We start from the raw sequence: 18,332 nt of genomic DNA on the forward strand, positions 1-18,332 counted from the left end.
ATGTGTTGCCTCAGATGTTACAGCACATACACCTCATACCATTACACATTCGTTACAAAATATGATCTGACCTCTCAGCAATAACACGGCTGCTACCCCGTCGCTAGACTAGAGGTGTGGCCCGGTTCAGTGGCCTGCGGTATCTCCTGACGTGAATATTTTGGTTTCTTTATTATGGATAAATCAGAAATCGCTTATGGTAGAGAAAAACATGTATTTGATTGTCATTATGAGTTACCGTATGTGATGTGACACACAACATTCTAATAATATTTTGCGTTGCTTCTCTACAGCATAATTTTCAGATAGACTTGGTAATGGTTCAAATCAAATGGCTCTGAGCACTATTGGACTTAACTTCTGAGGTCATCAGTCCCCTAGAAGTTAGAAATACTTAAACCTAACTAACGTAAGGACATCACACACATCCATGCCCGAGGCGGGATTCGAACCTGCGACCGTAGTGGTCGCGAGGTTCCAGACGGAAGCGCCAAGAACCGCTCGGCCACACCGACCGGCAAAAACTATTCAGTTTAGATAATATGATTCAACGCTATGCCCGAGAGCCATTCAAAGAGTGATAACATCTGGGAGAAATCAAACAGCATATTAGGAAGTTATTTACAAAGCAGGGAGAGCTGCACAGGTCATCCAACGAAGCCGAAATCTCTTTATCACAATACAGTTTGAAGTCTAATCTAATAGGACAGTTACGCGTACAAGCGTACAATGAATTCAAAATCGTAACCTTATATCTAGAGTAAAAAAATATATATTAAAAGTTTTGGTCCTACGTAGAAACATGAATAAATTTTGTCAATCAAGATGCAAGTAGTCCATGATGCCAACTGGACCAAATAGTATAAAATGCTGGCCGAAATTGTATAACAGAATAGATCCAGTTTTACACTCTGACACGTACGTAAAAATGACGAAAAAACCAGTAAGCAAATGCGCCACACATCAATCTACTCGGAGAGGGCACAGAAGGATCCCATGTGGTGTACGTCATATTGTATGTTAAACAGGGACAGAAACTAGCCCTTCTTCTAATATCAGTTTACAATATATAACTTGTAGTGTGACACGCGGGTGGGGAACTATGTCAGACGTTTTAGTCTCCAAGAAGAATGGTTAAAAGACACACAGGAGACCTAGCTCAGTGACTTCAACGTTTGTATGAGTGTGAAACAGGCAATGAACAAAAATATGGAATTACCACAAATACAACATTTTAATGAGCCTAATGCGGTGCAGGAACGCCGTTGGAATACTGAAACAGCTATCAGTTGTTTTATAATGGAGAAACACAGGGCACGCAAGGTTTTCAAGGGAATCTTGTAGCTGTGTGCCCGCCGATATGTGGCAAGTTCGATAACGATGATGGAGGTGGATACCGATTACGCACCCTTTTCTGCAAAATATATAAAAATGTCTCAATAATTTTGAGATCTGGTTCTATGGTGGACAGGCGTCATGTGACACTTACTACTCGTGCTCACCAAACGGGTTCTGGATGTTTCGAACTGCAACACAGCAGCGCCATTGAGGGAAAAAAAACGTGGACTTAATCAGCCAAAATTGTCACAAAATCCTTGGCAGTATTGTAGAGTTACTATGGGTCCCGTGGAATACCAGTATATGGTTGCCCAATTTATCACCAAAAATCCCGCCATATTTCACTCTTGCGACGTACACTACGGCCAGGAGTTAGAAACAGTGTGAAACAAAACTCGTCTGAACAAATGACTGTGTGAAATTATTCCATAGTCCTGGTTTTATGGCTTCGGCACCACGTTTTACTGTTACGAGGATTTTCATCTCTGGTAAGTGGTTTTGGAGTACAATCTCACCCTGCAGCTTCCTGATTACGGATTTCTCTTGAAGTGGTGGTTTGTACCTGATATGGTTCGCGAGTGCCGCATTCTGCTAGGGAGTGATTTTTGCAGCCGTCGTTCTGTTATTTTTCGTCACAATCCTCTTCAATGTTGGTGCGTCACGTTCATTCAGTACACAATTACGTCCGCTTAGTAATTTAGCAAATGACTTTTTCCGAATAGTCACTATGGGATTTAAATCATCGGTGCCTTGACTCAAACCACTTCGGTTACCTTGGGTACGGGAACACCCGCTACACGAGGACCAACAATTTGCACCCTTTCGAACTCACTTAGCCACGACACAAAGCATCCTCAACTACATTTGAAACTGATCTAACCACGACTGACACAATGTAATGAGGACATTGCACTGCCGTCTATCGTGATCAAATACAACGCAACCAGCAGGTTTGGCTAACATCTGTATGTATATTCAAGCATGCGTATCTCGCGATTTTCTGTATTCCTGTCCAACCCATATAAAGTGCGCAAGTATGATGAATTTTATGGAAACCAAGCAGATACTATATAGGTTCTACAAGGACTCTGCAAGCACCGATCGCGCGAAACAATTTCCACTGTTAACTCGTTAAATCCAGAAGCTAATAGGTGGCGGATCTCACTCTATTGTCCAGAAAGCATTCGACAAAGCTTTATTTTTTTTCCAGAAGTTTCCTTACTGGTTTGATGCAGCCCACCACAAATATTTCTTCTTTGCCAAGTTTTTCATCTCAAAGAGACTCTTGCAATCTATGTCCTTATATACGTGCTGGATGTGTTCCAATCTCTGTCTTCCCCTATAGGCTTTAGCTTGTACAATTCCATCTAGTACCATGGGAAAGTTGCTCCCTGATGTCTTAACAGATGTTCCATCATCCTTTCCTTGCATTTTTCTGTGAAGCACCTCCTCATACCCTACCTTATCAGTTCAACTAATTTTTAACATTTATTTCTAGCACTACTTCGCAAGGGCTTTTATTTTCTTCTTGTCTTTTTATGGTATCAATTTCACTTATGTGCGAGCTATACTCCTAATACCATCGGGAAAGATATCTTAGATGTTTAAATTTTTGTTTAAGGTTAAGGAATTCCACTTTCTTAGTAAAGCACTTTTTGCTACTGGCAATCTGCATTTTATATCCTCTCTTTTACTAACATCAATTAATATGGTTCTCAGATAGAAAAACTCAATTACTAACTGTAGTGCTTCATTTCTCAATGGCATTAATTCGACTGCATTACATTACCACGATTTTACTTCCGTTGTTGTTCATCTTACACACACTTCTCTAGACTGATGTAAACGAATTGTTATTGAGATTAATATGAATGTTATATATTAAAACGTTTTATATGTTATATATGTTTCACATTGTGTCAACGGTTCTTAAAGCTATTTTCGCCACGATCGCTTGTAATCCTTTTTACTGATTAACAGCTTCGACATATTATCGGATCTGAAAGTATAATCAGCAGACATTCCAAGTGAAGGTGACTAATATATATGATTTCATATAAACAATGTACAAGTTACTGATGCATTAGAATCTACATTCTATGATATTCGTGATCTTTACAAACCTGCCAGCTAATTAATGATGTTGCGTCATTTTACAATAATAACTAGCAAGGATTCTCAGCATTTCAAACATAAAACGTCACAAATATTAAACAGAAATCCCGCTGTGGTGATGTTCTAACCCACATGTATACTTAACATCAGTATGGCGACGGCTCTAAATGAGTTTGTATACAATGGTTTACACTGCGGTACTCCACAGTCTTGTGTTCTATCCGCTATGCGGCTGTAATCTAATTAATCTTTTTTTTCCTTTTTTTTTGCCCGCAGTTACCACGGTGATCGATTTATGTCAATTGATGGGTAGATAAATAACCTGAATAATACCTTTATCGCAAATTTATATTTGAAAGGTGACACTGTTTATTTACGAGATATTATTTATTATAAATTAGTAATTTAAAAATTTTATCTAACTCTGTCAACAGCAATTTTAATGAGAAAAGAGTGAGGAAAAAATTGGTGTTGTGGCACATGTAGTTTGAAATTTATGCGTGTACGTATCGATTGTCGAGTACAGCAATGTAAACTGCTGTAATTTTTGGAAATTTGTTGTAAGCACTATGGGACCAAACTGCTGAGGTCATCGGTCCCTAGGCTTACGCACTACTTAATTAACATAAACTAACTAACGAAACTAACTAACGCTGAGAACAACACACACACACACACACACACACACACACACACACACACACACACACACACACACGCCCAACGGACTACTCGAACCTCCGACGAGGGTAGCTTCACGAACCGTGGCAAGGCACCTTAGACCGCAGGGCAACCTCGCGTGGCCATACAGGCTCATCTGTGTAAATACCATCGCCATTGTGTTAAGTGAACGACTGGGCTTGCACATCAGCTCAATATGATATATTTTTTATGTTTGTGGTACTTTATGTTTGAAATGCTGAGATTCCTTGCTACATCACTTTGTGGCTTGCAAGTTTGTAAGGATTACGTACTTGTGTTAATGTATTAGAAGCTACAGTTTAAATGCTTCAGTAATGTATGCAGTGTTTAGTCATGAAACCATACACCTATTAGCTTCGAATGTTTGTTTATAATTTGCAGATCCGACGATAACAACACAGGTATGTCGAAACCGGTAACCAATAAAATGATTTGCAAGGTATCTTGGCGAACCTTATTTTTGAAGAATGATATTTTATATTTTTATTGTTACTATTATCAGAATATTTCTTTGCTCATTAAATGTAGAAGTGAAGGTAAGTTATATTTGTGGAGGGGGTGATAGAAGAGACGATAACGAACCGCCCTTCCCCCCCCCCCCCTTATACTACCCTTCCCTGACTTTAAAAACTGAACACTTTACCTGTCCCTGATACTCTCAGGAGTATACTAAAGTACTGTTACTTTTAGCCTAATTATGTCCTCGTTGCAAGTAATTATCCTGTTAAAGAGAATATCTTGTGTTGAAAAGAGCAGACCACCCGGAAACTGAAAGATGACTCCAGTTTTCACTGTTAAAGTAACAGTTTCCTTTGAAGGAAACGTTAGAGACAAGCGTGACAGGCACAGAGAAAAAGAAAATAACCACTATATTTTGGAGAGGAAGCGAGGAGAAAAATCGTAATGACTGTATCGTGGGAAGGGATGGTAGCTTAGCTGCAGCTGTAACAGCGGCGGCAGCGAATGCTTAAAAAGCTGGAAGGACGGTCGCGCCGCGGCTCGGCCGAGAGGCGCATTTATCCGCGCCCCGGTGGGCGGCGGCCCTTTGGAGCGTGGGCGGAGGCGCCGGGGCGGAGCGGCGCAGGTGCGACACAAAGGCGCGGCGCCGCGCAGCCACAATGGCGGCCATTTCGCGGCGACACAAAACACGGCGCGCGGGTGCCACAAAGCAGTTCTGGCCGACTGCGAACCCGCCAGCGGTCCGGCGGTCAGGGCCAAACACAGCGCGCCCCGCCATCACCAGCACTTCCACGGGGAGCGTCCCTGTGGCGGAGATAGCTAACGCACACAGTAGTCAGCTGGTTCGAATCCGGGTGGCACTGGAAGAAATTTTCATCAGCACCATCTGGCGGGTAAGTGGAGGACGGGTTTTGTAGTTGTCCCCAATAACCGGACGATACGGCAAACTTATTGGATTGGATTGCAAAACTTAGCAGTGTGTCGTGAAGTGACGGTATGTGACACAGTCAAACCCCAAGATTTTGTTGATCTCTCGCAGCCCTCTGCATCAATGGATACTTTCATTTACCGCTGTCTGACGCACTCGCGTCCCGTGCTTGATTTTATACACCATACAGCATAAAAAGGTCCCTTATAACTCTTAGCTCTTCTTGCCAGCTGTCAACTGCAGGCGAAAACAGTGCAGCATGATATCGATTATGTCGGTATGAACACTGGTTATTTTATTAACACTGGTTAGAATTGGGCATATGAACCACAGCTTCTCAGTATATTCATTCCTTAATGAAGTTTGTTGTAAATAATACATCTCTTTTTCCAACTAACTGCTTAGTACACAGTATCAATACTAGGAATAAGAACAATACACATAAAGATTTAAAATCACTTACTCTTGCCCAGAAAGGATTCCAGTATTCGGCAACGCATATTTTCAATAAGTTACCAGCAGCCATTAAGAGTTTAGTTTCAGACAAGGCCCAATTTAAACATAATTTAAAAGATTTTTAGTGGCCAACTCCTTGTATACCATCCATGAGTTTCTCAACAAGTTCAGTAGACCATTTTAATGAAAATTTATTATACTTTAATTTTTGACAATACTTGGTTTAACAGCCAAGTAACTACCTACTGTGTAAATGATGGATGTATGGAAAGCAGATGTAAGTCTTAACTCTGTAAATAGTGGAAGCTTAATTTTAAGTCTTGTACATAATCTGATTGTTCTCAACTGAGGATCACTGAAATGAATAATTTACTTTAATGTTTGACAATACTTGGTTGTAATAGCCAAGAAACTAGCAAATGTCTCAATGATGGATTTAATGAAAGCAGATGTAAGAATTAAACCGGTATATATTAGAAGTTTAAATTTAATTCATGTACATAATTTTACTGTTTTTGTAATTAAATTTTTGTAATGTGTTTATCCGACATGTTTCACTCCCAGGAGGATTCCCTGTTTTATGGGTCTATGGAATGAGTAATTAATCTAATCTACGCAATCTGTACTAGCTTACGGTCGTCGAGATAAATAGACTGAACGAAAACAAATCCCAACACTAAGAAATAATTAATGTAGAATAACGAAATTTCGGAACTACATTTGTCTAGGTAACATATTTAAGTGGTTAACGTTGCAAGATCACAGGTTACTGAAAGCGAGAGAAAAACGTTTGGCTACGAAAAATGCTCGCACAATAATGATTGGTGTAGCTGCCAGAATATTGAATGCAAACGTGCATGTTTTGTATTGTACAGGTGCTGGATGTCAGTTTGGGAGGGGAGGGGGGGGGGAGGAGATAAGTTCCATGCCTGTTACACTTGGTCGGCCAATACACGGACGATTGGTTGTGGATGACCAGAAGTTGCCGTCCGATAATGTCCCAAGCGTTCTCTTTCGGAAACAGATCTGCTGATCGAGCAGGCCGAGGCAACATGCCGACACTCTGTAGAGCGACATTTGGGCGAGCGTTATTCTGTTGGAAAACTGGAATACTGTTTACGAATGGGAGCACAACAGGTGCTCACCTGGCCTCATTTTAACCAACACACAGCCATCACTGGCACCGAGGCAGAATTGGCTTTCATCAGAAAAGAGAACACACTCCACTGAGCTCTCGTATGACAGCACCGAATTTGGAAACAGCGTTGGTTCGAGGTTCGTGAAACGCGCGATACAGGGAGTTTCGCTCGGAGCTCTCCTTGAAGTAATCGTTTTTTTCCGTCAGTGAAAAATAATTCTTTCCGAACAAATGATGAGCAAGTTTTCCAAGACACTGACTGCCAAATTTATGGCCCTTGGGGTATAGACAATGAAAAACATTATAATTGACAAGAAGTACTCTCTTCAACAGAAAAACTTTAACTAGCAGCCTGATACCTTCAAGCCGAAAGCTTGTCTGTCCCGTTAGCTACAAGCAACAGGAATGCTCCAGACGTATATATCCGTCCCACTCAGTGAAAACCAGCAGGCCGATAACGAGCAGGCCACGAACGGGTGTATCCTCCATGCCCACTTAAAAAGGTAATGTTGAGTTTCTTGTCAGATGGGGACTTTATGCCCGATGGCCTCCTTGGTGCAATCCATCTGATGCTGAAACTGAGTTAATTACGTATCATCATACGAGGTTTAGGAATCGTTAAAAGAAATTAAAAATAGGCTATGAACCAGGAGCAGGGTTCGCCCTCTCCACCACCTCATTATCAAACACTACACTGTCACCGCACAATATACAAACATCTGTTACAGTCATCTGTACTCAACAGATACACTAAGCGCACAACTGTCACACTTCACAAAGGAAAGGTGCCATTGTGGCTTTGAAGGAAAGAGAGACCTTTAGATTAGGCGTCAGCACACACCCACGTTATCTTCCAGCCAATCATGCCACACGGCTTTGCTTTTCTTCAAGGGACATTCTCTCCTGGTAACACTGGATGGATCTCCATCAAGCGTCAAGTGGTTTACAAAGTTTCATTTTTTTCTCACGCTGTTTCAGTTCCCTTTGCCCATGGCTTTCTACGGCTATTATTGTCTAATTCAGGTACGGAGGGTCGCGATACACTTCTTTGGGGAAAGCTTTCATTGGTTGTCTAAAATCATTTAGCCACTTCCCTTCATTTTATTAATTTAAGTCTTTCATTCATCTGAAGGCGAATCTGAGTTGATTACGTAACATCATACGAGCTTTAGGAATCGTTAAAAAAAATTAAAAATAGAAAGGCTACTGGAACTGATGGACTAACTACAGAATTATTCAAGTATGACGGACATAATGCTGCAATAGAGAATATTACACATAAAACACATTTATGGCATTCAAACGAAATACCATATCCATGGGTACCAGCAGAAGTTATATCTCTTTTCAATAATGGCGAACAACTGCAAGAACTGTAGAAGTTAAACTATCCTGCATGAAGCATGTAAATTACAAGCAACACTAAAGCAAGAGGATGAAACATATCGAAAAGATTGATTTGAAACCAGGTCATCAGCCAAACACAATGCACTTTACAGAAGATGTAAGAGGAATTAATTAAATTTGTGAAAGCACATAGCATTCATAAACCTCGTCACAACACTCGACAAGGTCTCAAAAAGCAGCTGTGATTAATAGTGGAAAATAAAGGATAAAGTGGAAAATTAATAAATGCAATAAACTGACTGTACAAGGCTTAAACATTATTGTAAAAACGAGATGAACAAAGATGAAATTTAATAAACAAATGTGAACGTTAATGATTCTCAGTGTTACCAATTCTTTTCAAAATTTATATAACAGATATGAACCCTGATTCGAACCAACTTAAGCGTTATATCTACATGACCATTCTGTAATTCACATTTAAGTGCCTGACCGAGAGTCAATCCAACCACCCTCCCTACCGCTGCCCTCTCTAAAAGTACGGAGGAAAAACGAATTCTTAAATGTTTCCCTAGTAGCTTTAATATCCCTTAGTTTATTACGATGGTCACTTCTTCCTATATAGGCTGGAAAGAGTCTGTGATTGAAATTTCGTGAAAATATCTCACTGCAACGGAAAGCGCCTTTGTTTTAATTATTGCTGCCCTAACTCGCTTATCACATCTGTGACACTCTTTTCCACATTTCTCGATGTTACAAAACGAGACTTTTCCGATGTCCTCTGTCAATCATGTCTCAGGCTGATCTCACGCCCCTCAGCAGTACTCCAGAAGAGGACGGACAAGTGTAGTGTAGACTGTCTCTTTCGTAGACCTGTTGCACCTTGTAAGTGTTCTACCAATAAAACGCAGACTTTGGTTTGCTACTCTGCAACATTTCTTATGTGATGGTTCAAATTAAGTTGTTTGTGATTGTGATACGTAGGTATGTAGTCAAATTGACAGCCTTTAGTTTTGGGCGATTTATTGTGTAACCGAAATTTAATGGCTTTCCTTTAGTACTCTTGTGGATGATCTCGTAGTTTTCCTTGTTCAGAGTCAACTGCCATTTTTCACACCAAACGGTATAGTGTCTAAATCATTTTGCAACTTTTCTGATGTTCTGAAGACATTGGTAGACGGCAAATAACAGCACATCTGCGAAAACATGAAGAGGGCAGCTCGGACCGTTTCCTAAATTGTTTATATAGAGTAAAAACAGCAGAGGTTCCGTAACACTTCCTTCGGAAACGCCTGATATCATTTCTATTTTACTTGATGACATTCCTTCAATTACCAAGCACTTTGCCTTTTCTGACAGGTAATCGCAGATCCAGTGCACAATGGAGACTATGCATCATTGTCACGCAATTTGATTAGAGTTCGCTTGTTAGAATCGTGCCTTCTGCAAATCTAGAAATAATGAATCAATTTGAGATCCTCTGTCGATAGCACTCATAACTTCGTGCAAATAAAGAGCTAGTTGTGTTCCACATGAACGATATCATCTGTGTGCTTTAATAGTTTAGTTTCTTGAGTTTCTGCATGTAAATTTAAAATCTAATAGCCACAGTTTTCGCGGTTTCGTTTCCGTCAGAAAGTAAACCGATTTTGTGATACATTACAAGTTCCTTATCAGGAGCAAGTTATTTAGTATCACCTGAGTGCTTCGGTAGTTAGGTTCTTGAATATCTGCGTATTACTAGACACAGTTCGTGCGTTTTGGTGAGGGTCTATATTAGAGGTCCGCAGCACGTGCCGATAGTCCGTTCATCTGCATAGTTTAGTTTTCCACGATCTTTTGTATGGACAGGGACTGTGATTGTTGTGTGGGGATGCGAGCCGAGTTGGTGACACTTCGCTCTCAGCTTCAGGCTGTGATGACTTCGGTTACACATCTTGAGGCCGCAGTGGATGGGCACCACTGTTGTGTGCTGGCCGTGGGGACCCAACGGAAGTCCTCCGATCGGCCAAGCCAGTTACTGCTCGTACTGAGGCTGATCCCTCGCCTGTGGTAAAGGTCGTCCCGTGGTGAAGCAGGCGGCGAATGACTTTCCAGGCGGCCGCATGTAAGGCCTCCCCGGTTTGTCTGACGAACAGGTTCCAGGTGCTGTCTGTGGCTGACACTGTCACTGAGCCGGATGCAGTCACCTGTCCTGTTTCAGAGGAAACCACTCAGTCTGCAAGATCCGGGCAATCGCAGAGGGAGGGACTATTGGTAGCTGGGATCTCAAACGTTAGGCGCGTTATGGGGCCCCTTAGGGACTTGGCTGACAAGGGAGGTAAGAAAACCAATGTGCACTCTGTGTGCTGCAGGCGGTTGCTCACGTCGGTAACAATGATGTGTGTTGCTTTGGATCAGAAGAGATTGTCTCTGGTTTCGAGCGGTTAACAGAAGTGGTAAAGACTGCCAGTCTTGCTTGCAAGATGAAAGCAGAGCTGACCATTTGCAGCATAGTCTACAGAACCGATTGCGGACCTCTGGTGTCCGCAGCTCGTGGTCGTGCGGTAGCGTTCTCGCTTCCCACGCCCGGGTTCCCGGGTTCGATTCCCGGCGCGGTCAGGGATTTTCACTGCCTCGTGATGACTGGGTGTTGTGTGATGTCCTTAGGTTAGTTAGGTTTAAGTAGTTCTAAGTTCTAGGGGACTGATGACCATAGATGTTAAGTCCCATATTGCTCAGAGCCATTTGAACAATTTTTTTGGACCTCTGGTACAGAGCCGAGTGGAGGCTGAGACGTTTCTGCGACCGTGCAGGCGGCAGGTTCCTCGACTAGCGCCAAAAGGTGGTTGGGTTTCGCGTTCCGCTGAATAGGTCAGGTGTCTGCTATACGCAGGAAGTGGCTACACGGGTACCTGGGGCTGTGTGGCATGGACTGGGCGGTTTTTTAGGTTTGAGGGTCTGGGGAAAACACAAGATGGGCTTCAGTCACAAAGCGTGCAGGCTGAACACAGGAAGAACATTGGTACCGGAACCATTGGTATAACAGTTGCAAATTGTCGTAGCTGTGTTGGGAAAGTACCAGAGCTCCAAGCGCTAATAGAAAGCACTGATGCTCAAATCGTTATAGACACTGAAAGCCGGCTAAAGCCGGATATAAGTTCAGCCAAAATTTTTGCGAAGAACCTAACGGTGTTCCGAAAGGGTGGGCTAAACACGGTTGGCGGTGGCGCGTTTGTTGCTGTTAGAAGTAGTTTAAATTGTCGCGAAATTGAAGTAGATACTTCCTGTGAGATAGTATGGGCAGAGTTCATTGTTGACAACCAGAATAAAATAATAACTGGGTCTTTTTACCGACTCCCAGTTCAGATGATGCAGTTGCTGAAAGGTTGAAAGAAAACTTGAGTTTGATTTCAAACACGTACCTGACTCATACGATAATAGTTGATGGCGACTTTAATTTACCCTCGATATGTTGGCGAAAATACATTTTTAATTCCGGAGGTATGCATAAAATATCATCCGAATTGGTGCTAAACGCATTCTCTGAAAACTATTTCGAGCAGTTAGTTCATGAGCCCACGCGAATAGGAAACAGTTGTGAAAACACACTTGACCTCTTAGCAATAAGTAATCCTCAATTAATAACCAGCATCAAAACCGATACAGGGATTAGTGAACACAGTGTTGTCGTAGCGAGACTGAATATTGTAATCCCGAAATCCACGAAAAATAAGCGAAAAATATACGTATTCAAAAAAGCAGATGAAAATTCACTTGACGCCTTCCTGAGAGAAAACCTCCATTCATTCCAAATTAATAATATAAGTGTAGACTAGATGTGGCTTGAATTCAAAGAAATAGTATCGGCAGCAATTAAGAGGTTTATACCAAATAAACTATCAAACGACGGAGCTGATCCTCCTTGGTACACAAAACGGGTTAGAACACTGTTGCAGAAACAACCAAACAAACATGTCAAATTTAAACAGACGCTAAATCCTCAAGATTGGCGATCCTTTACAGAAGCTCGAAACTTAGCGCGGACTTCAATGCGAGACGCCTATAACAGTTTCCTCAACGAAACATTGTCTCGAAACTTGTCAGAAAATCCAAGGAGATTGTGGTCGTATGTGAAGTATGTTAGCGGCATGAAACACTCAATGTCTTCTCTGCGTGACAACAATGGAGATAGTATCGAAGACAGTGCTGCCAAAGCAGATTTACTAAACACAGCCTTCCGAAATGCGTTCACAAAAGAAGACGAAGTAAATATTCCAGAATTCGAATCGAGAACAGCTGCCAACATGAGTAACGTAAATATCCTCGGAGTAGTGAAGCAATTCAAATCACTTAATAAAAGCAAGTCTTCTGGTCCAGACTGTATACCAATTAGGTTCCTTTCGGAGAATGCTGATGCATTAGCTCCATACTTAACAATCATATGCAACGTTAGCTCGAAGAAAGATCCGTACCCAAAGGCTGGAAAGTTGCACAGGTAACACCAATATTCAAGAAAGGCAGTAGGAGTAATCCACTAAATTACATGCCCATATCGTTAACGTCGATATGCAGCAGGATTTTAGAACATATATTGTGTTCGAACATTATGAATTACCTCGAAGAAAACGGTCTATTGACACTCAGTTGACATGGGTTTAGAAAACATCGTCCCTGTGAAACATAACTAACTCTTTATTCACATGAAGTGCTGAGTGCTATTGACAAGGGATTTCAGATCGATCCCGTATTCCTGGATTTCCGGAAGGCTTTTGATACTGTACCACACAAGCGGCTAGTAGTAAAATTGCGTGCTTATGGAATATCGTCTCAGTTATGTGACCGGATTTGCGATTTCCTGTCAGAGTGGTCATATTTCGTAGTAATTGTCGGAGTCATCGAGTAAAACAGAAGTGATTTCAGGCGTTCCCCAAGGTATTGTTATAGGCCCTTTGCTGTTCCTTATCTATATAAACGATTTGGTAGATAATCTGAGCAGCCGTCTTCGGTTGTTTGCAGATGATGCTGTCGTTTATCGACTAACAAAATCATTAGAAGATGAAAGCAAACTGCAAAACGAAATAGAAAAAAATATCTGAATGGTGCGAAAAGTGGCAATTGACACTAAATAACGAAAAGTGTGAGGTCATCCACATGAGTACTAAAAGGAAGCCGGCAGGTGTGGCCGAGCGGTACTAGGCACTTCAGTCTGCAACCGCACGACCGCTACGGTTGCAGGTTCGAATCCTGCCTCGGGCATGAAGGTGTGTGATGTCCTTAGGTTAGTTAGGGTGAAGTAGTTCTAAGTTCTATGAGACTGATGACCTCAGATGTTAAGTCCCATAGTGCTCAGAACCATTTGAACTAAAAGGAACTCAAACTTCGGTAACACGATAAATCAGTCTAATCTGAAAGCCGTAAATTCAACTAAATATCTAGGTATTACAATTACGAACAACTTAAACTGGAAAGAACACATAGAAAATGTTGTGGGGAAGGCTAACCAAAGACTCCGTTTTATTGGCAGGACATTAGAAAATGTAACAGACCTACTAAGGAGACAGCCTACAATACGCTTGTCCATCCTCTTTTAGAATACTGCTGCGCGGTGTGGGATCCTTACCAGGTAGGACTGGCGGAGTACATCGAAAAAGTTGAAAGAAAGGCAGCACGTTTTGTATTATCGCGAAATATGGGAGAGAGTGTCACAGAAATGATACAATATGTGGGCTGAAAATCATTAAAAGAAAGGCGTTTTTCGTTGCGACGGAATCTTCTCACGAAATTCCAATCACAAACTTTCTCCTCCGAATGCGAAAGTATTTTGTTGACAGCGACCAACATAGGGTGGAACGATCACCACGATAAAATAAGGGAAATCAGAGCTCCTGCGGAAAGATATAGGTGTTCATTCTTTCTGCGCGCTATACGAGATTGGAATAATAGAGAACTGTGAAGGTGGTTCGATGAACCCTCTGCCAGGCACTTAAATGTGATTTGCAGAGTATCCATATAGTGATAGATGTAGATATTTTCTGAATCCGTGTTGACTGCATATCAATAGATAGTTTTTTTTTAGGTAATTCACAGTGTTCCAAAATTCTATTGTAAATTCTAAGTCAGTTACATGGTTATGTAATTGATCGGATTACTCATATTTCCCTTCTTGAGTATTAGTGTAGCTTGTGCAACTTTCCTGTCCTTAGGAACGGATATTTGTTCGAGCGAGCGATTGCATATGATTGCTGACTGTGGAGTTATTGTACCGGGACACTCTGAGAGAAACCTAATTAGTACACTACCTGGATCGGAAAGCTTGCACTTGTTAAATGATTTAAGTTACCCATATTAGCAGCTGTTCTTGATCCGATTTTCGAAATATATATTTCGTCCTCTATGGCGAAGGAATTACGGAAAAATGTTTTCAGAAACTCCGTTTTAGTGGAGCTGTCATCTTTAATTACATTTAGTATCCCACAGTGGAGGTATTGCTTATGTCTTGGCGCTGATGTACTTCACACATGACCAAAATCTCTTTAGGTTTTCTTCCTGATTTCAATACAGAGATTCGTTGTGAAAGCTATTTCTTTGAATTCAAGCCACATCTGGTCTACGTTTACATATTTAGAATGGAATGAGTGGAGACTTAACCTTGGGAAGACGTCAAGCGAATTTTTATCTGCTTTTGCGTTAATTTTGGAGGATTTTAATGTCGCGGTGGTCAGTCTCACTCCAGAAACTTGTGGTCATTAATCGTTGTATCCTGATGATGCTCTCCACTCAGATTATTTGTTGCCAAGAGATCAAGTATGTTTCTGGAACCATTTATACTTCCAGTGGGCACCTGAACTACTTCTTCAAAATAATTTTCGGGGAATGCGTTCCTGACGATGTTTTACATCTGTTAGCAACTTTGATTATGTTTGTCGCCAAGATAGGGCCGATTGAAGTCACTACCAATTTTCTAAACCTAAATCAAAAGTAAAAGCGTTCTGTAACAAAGCTACAGTCTGAAGTGAATTTTTTCAGATTAAATGGTTTTAGAGCAATTATCATTGTGATATTTCTGTTGTCGAATTGGAAATTACAGTAATTTAGACCTTGCAACTGATTTGAATATAGAAGTGACACTATCCTGCAACACTTCCGAGAACAATACAGCTGGGAGAATAGAATTCCATAATACTAGGCCCTTTCATTTTTCGTATACGTAAACAAATAAATGAATAATTAACACTAAGATAAATTTGATTACAGCCCATAAGGGAGCAGAATCATTGAAACACGTAAGGAGAGATGCAAGAAACTTGTGACGATAGTACAGACTTAGAAGCCTGGTGGTTTCCAATATTAACCTTTCAGTATGAAGTATGCTGTCACTGTCTTGCTGATTTAGAGGTACATTGTGGAGCTAAACTTCTTACTGTTGTTATTTATAGATCCCCAGACTCCGATTTCACAACATTTTTGCTAAAGCTAGAGGAGGTTCTTGGTTCACTTTATAGGAAATACAAAAAGTTAGTTATATGTGGTGACTTCAATATTAATTGTATAAGTGATTGTGCAAGGAAAAGGATGCTGGTAGACCTCCTTAATTCATATAATCTTATGCAAACCGTATTCTTTCCAACGAGAGTGCAAGGGAACAGTAGAACAACCATAGACAATATTTTTGTTCATTCGTCATTATTAGAAGGGCATTCTGTTAGCAAAAAAGTGAATGGCCTTTCAGATCATGATGCACAAATTTTAAGTCTAAAAGATTTTTGTGCTTCAACACATGTTAAATATAGTTACCAACTTTTTAGGAAAGCTGATCCAGTTGCTGTACAGACTTTTGTAAACCTTATCAAGGAACAAGATTGGCAAGATGTTTATAGTGCTGATACAGTAGACGATAAATATAATGCTTTCCTCAAGACTTTTCTCGTGCTCTTTGAAAGTTGCTTTCCGTTAGAACGTTTAAAACAGGGTACTAGCACAAACAGGCAGCCTGGGTGGCTGACTAAAGGGGTAAGAATATCTTGTAGAACAAAGTGGCAATTATATCAAAACGTTAGAAACAGTCAAAATCTAAATGCAGCAGCCCATTACAAACAGTATTGTAAGGTGCTTAAAAAAGTTGTTAGGAAGGCAAAAAGTATGTGGTATGCAGATAGAATAGCTAAGTCTCAGGATAAAATTAAAACCATATGGTCAGTCGTAAAGGAAGTGGCTGGTCTGCAGAGACAGGTCGAGGATATAGAATCAGTGCGTAGTGGGGATGTCCGTGTTGCTGATAAGTCGCATATATGTACAGTACTTAATAATCACTTTCTGAATATAGCAGGTGAACTAAATAGAAACCTAGTCCCAACAGGGAATCATATAGCGCTCTTAGAAAAAAGTGTTCCGAGACTGTTACCTGAAATGCTCCTCCATGATACTGACAAGAGGGAGATTGAGTTAATAATTAAATCACTAAAGACCAAGAACTCTAATGGATATGACGGGGTATCTAGCAGAATACTGAAGTATTGTTCCACGTATATTAGCTCAGTACTTAGCCATATCTGTAACTTTTCCTTTAGCAGTGGTCGGTTTCCTGACCGATTAAAGTACTCGGTAGTGAAGCCACTTTATAAAAAGGGAGACAGGGATAATGTTGACAATTATAGACCTATTTCTATGCCATCGGTGTTTGCTAAAGTTATCGAGAGGCTTGTACATACAAGGTTACTGCAGCATTTAAATTCACATAATTTGCTGTCAAATGTACAGTTTGGTTTTAGAAATGGCTTAACAACTGAAAATGCTATATTCTCTTTTCTCTGTGAGGTTTTGGACGGATTAAATAAAAGGTTGAGAACGTTAGGTGTTTTCTTTGATTTAACGAAGGCTTTTGACTGTGTTGACCACAAAATATTACTGCAGAAGTTGGAACATTATGGAGTAAGGGGAGTAGCTTACAATTGGTTCGCCTCCTACTTTAAGAACAGAAAGCAGAAGGTAATCCTCCGCAATATTGAGAGTGGTAATGATGTTCAGTCCCAATGGGGCACTGTTAAATGGGGCGTTCCCCAAGGGTCGGTGCTGGGGCCACTGCTGTTCCTTATTTATGTAAATGATATGCCTTCTAGTATTACAGGTGATTCAAAAATATTTCTGTTTGCTGATGACACCACCTTGGTAGTGAAGGATCTTGTGTGTAATATTGAAACATTATCAAATAATGTAGTTCATGAAGTAAGTTCGTGGCTTGTGGAAAATAATTTGATGCTAAATCACAGTAAGACTCAGTTTTTACAGTTTCTAACCCACAATTCAACAAGAACTGACATTTTAATCAGACAGAATGGGCATGTTATAAGCGAGACGGAACAGTTCAAGTTCCTAGGCGTACGGATAGATAGTAAGCTGTTGTGGAAAGCCCATGTTCAGGATCTTGTTCAGAAACTAAATGCCGCTTTATTTACCATTAGAACAGTATCTGAAATAAGTGACATTTCAACACGAAAAGTAGTATACTTCGCATATTTTCATACGCTTATGTCATATGGTATTATTTTTTGGGGTAATTCTTCTGATTCAAAAAGGGTATTTTTGGCTCAAAAACGGGCTGTTCGAGCTATGTATGGTGTAAGTTCGAAAACCTCTTGTCGACCCCTATTCAATAGTCTGGGAATTTTGACATTGCCCTCACAGTATGTATTTTCTTTAATGTCGTTTGTTGTTAGCAATATTAGCTTATTCCCAAGAGTTAGCAGCTTTCACTCAGTTAATACTAGGCAGAAATCAAATCTGCATGTGGAATGCACTTCCTTGACTCTTGTGCAGAAAGGAGTGCAGTATTCTGCTGCATCCATTTTCAATAAGCTACCACAAGAACTC

Source organism: Schistocerca americana, chromosome 4 (genome assembly GCF_021461395.2).
Source record: "Schistocerca americana isolate TAMUIC-IGC-003095 chromosome 4, iqSchAmer2.1, whole genome shotgun sequence".
NCBI lineage: Eukaryota > Metazoa > Arthropoda > Insecta > Orthoptera > Acrididae > Schistocerca > Schistocerca americana.